We start from the raw sequence: 5,276 nt of genomic DNA on the forward strand, positions 1-5,276 counted from the left end.
AGGTGTGTGATATTTTCCTCCCTGTGTCCATGTACTCTCATTGTTCAACTCCCACTTATGAGTAAGAACACGTGGCATTTGGTTTTCCGTTCTTGTGTCAGTTTGCTGAGAATGATGGTTTCTAGTTTCATCCATGTCCCTGAGAAGAACATGAACTCATTCTTTTTCATGGCTGTGGGTGTATATGTGTGACATTTTCCTTATCCAGTTTATTATTGATGGGCATCTGGGTTGGTTCCAAGTTTTTGCTGTTGTGAACAGTGCTGCAGTAAACATATGTGTGCATATGTCTTTGTGGTAGAATGATTTATAATCCTGTGGGTATATACCCAGTAGTGGGATTGCTGGGTCCAATGGCATTTCTATTTCTAGATCGTTGAGGAATCACCACACTGTCTTCCACAATGTTTGAACTAATTTACACTCCCACCAACAGTGTAAAAGATTTCCTACATCTCTACATCCTCTCCAGCATCTGTTGTTTTCTGACTTTTTTAATTATTGTTTTTCTGAAATGACAAGTGATGATGAGCTTTTCATCATATATTTGTTAGCTTCATAAATGTCTTCTTTCCAGGAGTGTCTGTTTATAGTCTTTGCCTACTTTTTGATGGAGTTGGTTTTTTCTTGTAAATTTAAGTTCTTTGTAGATTCTGTATATTAGTCCTTTGTCAGATGGATAGATTGCAAAAATGTTCTCCCATTCTGTGGGTTGCCCATTCACTCCGATGATAGTTGTGTTTTGTTTCATTTTAGTTTTCTGTGCTTTTTAGTTTAGTTTAATTCTGTGCAGAAGCATTTGTCAATTTTGACATTTATTGCCATTGCTTTTGGTGTTTTAGTCATAAAGTCTTTGCCCATGCCTATGTTCTGAATGGTATTGCCTAGGTTTTTTTCTAGGGTTTTTATAATTTTAGGTCTTCACTTTTAGTCTTTTACCCATCTTGTGTTAATTTTTGTATAAGGTGTAAGTAAGGGGTCCAGTTTCAGTTTTCTGTACATGGCTACCCAGTTTTCCCAACACCTTTTATTAAATAGGTAATCCATTCCCGATGGTATTTTTGGTCTAGTTTGTCAAAGTTCAGATGGTTGTAGATGTGTGGCATTATTTTTGAGGGCTCTGTCCCATTCCATTGCTCTATATATCTGTGTTGGTTCCAGTACCATGCTGTTTTGGTTACTTTAGGCTGGTAGTATAGTTTGAAGTCAGGTAGCATGATGTCTCCAGTGTTGTTCTTTTTGATTGGCTATGCGGGCTCTTTTTTCATCCCATATGAAATTAAAGGTAGTTTTTGGCAATTCTGTGAAGAAATTGTAAATGGTAGCTTGATAGGAATAGCATTGAATCTATAAATTAGTTTGAACCATGGGGCCATTTTTATAATATAGATTTTTTGCATCCATGAGCATGGATTTTTAAAATGTGTTTGTGATGTCTCATATTTCTTTGAGCAAAGGTCTCCTTTAAGAAGAACTTTGAGTACGGACCCAGGAAGGACAAGGCAGCTGTCTTGGTTCTCCGTGAGTCCATGCTTAACATTGAACTTATATTCCTTTAAATATCAGTTGTTTCTCCAATTTAAGTTCATAGTAGTTGTAACTGATGGGTTGTCATAGGTAACTTGACTTACACCATGGAGTTCATTCAAACTGCATATATAAACAGTTTCAGTATTGGCTGATTTAGAATGACAGTCTGACAAAATGTTTTCTTGGTATTCAATTAAGTTTTCTTCTACTTGGGTAGGAGTTTAAAAAACAAGTAAGACTTTTCATTAAAATTCCAGGAAATCTTACACAGTCCTTAAAGTATTTGGGATAATTTGACAAAGGATGTGATTCTAAACTTTCCAGAAATCTGTATTCAAGAGCTCTTTTTCATGGTCTTTCCATTATTTAAGGAACCTCCTAAAAGACAGCATATTCTAGGACATTTTGTGCTTGTGAAGTTTTCAGAAACTGCATCAGTATTAAGCAGTTAAGTGTGGAAATGATGTTAAATAGTTATAGTTACATGATTGACAAGAAAGTTTGTTCATTTCTGTGGTCTACAATTTATCATGGAAACAATATAATTGACAGCACATATTTTGGCATATTAGAATTTTAGGAATTTCATACAATTTTCAAACATATATTAACATTGCCTAGAATACAATCCGAAGAAAGTCAAATATTTCTTATTTTGACAGTGCTCCTCATGTAACAACATGTCAAATAATTCCATATACTTCTCTTTTGGATTTCTCAGTGCCCTCTTGTGCATTCCAAATTAAGAAGTCAAAAAGACTTAATTTTGAAGATAAAATTGGATTTGGGGAAGTGTATCAAATATATTAATATTGATATAAATATACTAAAGGCCTAAAATATTTGATATAAAATGGAATGCCAGGTCACAGTAAGTCATTCATTTAGCCAAAATGGTAACTCAAAAAATGTTTAAAGGCAAAAGCCTTTACTCATTGATAGAAGACTCAGCTTTTCAAGCAATGTGTGTCTTTCCCTTCTTTTTCCTGTAATTTGAGGAGAGACAGAAGTATTTTTTATTCTTTAATATTATGTTAAAATCATATTCAAGAAAGAAAGCCAAATTTCTCTCTTGCATTAGTGTACTGTTAATGTCAACTCAAATTTTTAATAAAACCTTAAAGATGAATTCATCCAGTCTTCATCAGTTTGACTATAAGTTGAAATTCTTATAAGCTTCTGATAACATTTTATAAATTTGTATTAAAGCAAAATTAGTACTCTAAGAAAACCCTGTTGTGTTTTTATTCCAATGTTCAATTTATGGAAAAACTGAACAATACTCCTTTAAATTTAGCCAGTGTGTTCACACGGTGTTTCTTTTACAAGATGACTAGTTCACAAACCTTCCACAACTTGCTCAAACCTTTAGCTTCATTCTATTTAAGTCAAAACAATTTTTAACCTTCTGAATGAAGCAAAAATTTACATTCTAATGCCTTATAATGTTTTACTGAAAGCACATTTCACTTTTTCCACAAAGCTTCCATGTAAAACTTTTTTCAGTAGTCTCAATTATATGTTACAATGTTAGCTCTTAGCAATTTTTTTTTTTTTTTGGTAAAACAAAATTTTTTAATTTTGTACTAGGTATGGAGCCTAGGACACCAGACACAAGTGCATATAAAGTCTGACTTTTTCAAGCATAGCCAGGGAGCACGGCTAACTCCACATGTTCTCAGACCTTACCTAGAATCTAGTGACTCCAAAGCAGGTAAGTTGAACAAATTTTAAAAGTGAAAAAAAGCAGTTTATTACTTTAAATCATTTTACAAACCTAATATCTGACCTGCCTAATTTAGAGCTAATGTCTTTATTTTACCAGTAAACTTTAAAACTGTCTTTAATTCTCAAATATTACTAAAGTCATGTGAAGTAAAAGGTATTAGAGTTTTTATTTTTCTGAAAAAAATAATTTGATTTAAGCATTCATTATTTTAAAGGCAATTAGAGAGTTTTTTTATTTATAAACCCACAACACCTAAAAATACACAAAATAGATCCAGTAGTTGTTGCTCTTACTGTCCCCACCTGATGTCCATTTATCACTGTTGCTGACAGTGATAAATGTGTGGAATAGTTGGGGCTGACAAACATTTCACTGTGATATTCTTTTTTAGGTCAAATGAAATTTAAAGAAAATTTTTTTGAAACTAAAACAAGCAGTGTTTTCAAATTTTTGCAATAAATGTTAAGCAAACAGAAGTACGAGTTACTATATTGTTAAGAGGAGGCAACAAGAAGTACATGCCTATTTCTAATTGACCAGGCACAGACCACAAGAGGCAACATGGACAAGTGTTTGAGTAGTGACTTCTTAAAAGAAACTTTTCCCTGAAAGCCACCTGGAGGGCACTGCTACTCAGAGGAAAAGAGCTTGTGAGGAGTGGACTATTGTGTGGGTAGAGGTTGAGCAGAGAAGTCACAAAGAACACATAAAATTATTACAGTGTGAAAATATCTGGAAATGACAATGACTATTAATTCTCTCTTAGATTTCTTAGATTGCTGTACTTCTTGTAGACACTTTTTTTTTTTTTTTTTTTTTTTTTTTTTTTTTTTTTGAGATGGCGTCTCGCTCTGTCACCCAGGCTGGAGTGCAGTGGCAGGATCTCGTCTCACTGCCTCTGCCTTTCAAGTTCAAGCAGTTCTCCTGCCACTGCTTCCCAAGTAGCTGGGGCTGCAGTCATGCACCACCACATTCAGCTAATTTTTTTGTATTTTTAGTAGAGACTGGGTTTCACCATGTTGGTCATGTTGGTCTTGAATTCCTGATCTGAAATAATCCACCCGCCTCGGCCTCCCAGTGTGCTGGAATTACAGGCATGAGCCATCACGCCCACCCTGAACACTTCTTCAGTATTATGTAGTAACACTGTGTGCATGTGTGTGTGTTGTGTATCTGTAAACATTAGAACTCATGGGTTAGTCTAGATAAAAATTGAGAAGTTATATATCCTTCCCTCCATCGACTCTGTCACCCAAAAGAATCAGTTTACATTTTTGGGGAGAAGAAGAAACTTGGGTTTAGAGGCATGTTTCTTTTTAAATCTGGCGATTTTAGCATGATAATTATTTGACTTTTGGTATGCTACTCAACTTCTTTATATCTTACTATTCTCACAATAAGAAAAGGATAAATAATACCGTTGTAGAGTGTGTTTCAGAATTAAATAAGGTAATGTTTTTGGAGTTCCTGGCACTCGATATGTGACCAATAAAAAGTAGCTATTGCTATCAATTTTATCATTAATCATTATCTTTATTATTATCATTATTTATTAAGTAACCACTATGAAGCAGGAGTTATAAGAGATATGAGAAAATAATAATGAATTATTTTCTTATATTAAGTTGTTCAGGCAGAAACCTCTGTTTTCTAACTAATAGCTGATAATAGATCTGAACTACAGAGTTCTTATGGATGACTCCCTTATAAGTAATGTTGAGTTTAGACTGCTATTTATATACAAAAATTTTAGAATAAATGCTGACAGGTGCTGATGTGTCCAGAATCAGCAGTCTTCTATTACTAGCTCTCAGCTTCACAAATTGACATCTTCACTAATTTGATCGATGCCCATAACCTTTTCCCCTTTAGTCCACAGAACAGTCTAAATGTTTGAACAAAGATTTCACACCAACCACTCAGTTTACAAGTGAATAAAGATATATTTTTTTTCTTTTTTTTTTTTAATTTTTAAAAAAATTTTTTTTATTGCATTTTAGGTTTTGGGGTACATGTG

Source organism: Saimiri boliviensis, chromosome 18 (genome assembly GCF_048565385.1).
Source record: "Saimiri boliviensis isolate mSaiBol1 chromosome 18, mSaiBol1.pri, whole genome shotgun sequence".
Lineage (NCBI taxonomy): Eukaryota > Metazoa > Chordata > Mammalia > Primates > Cebidae > Saimiri > Saimiri boliviensis.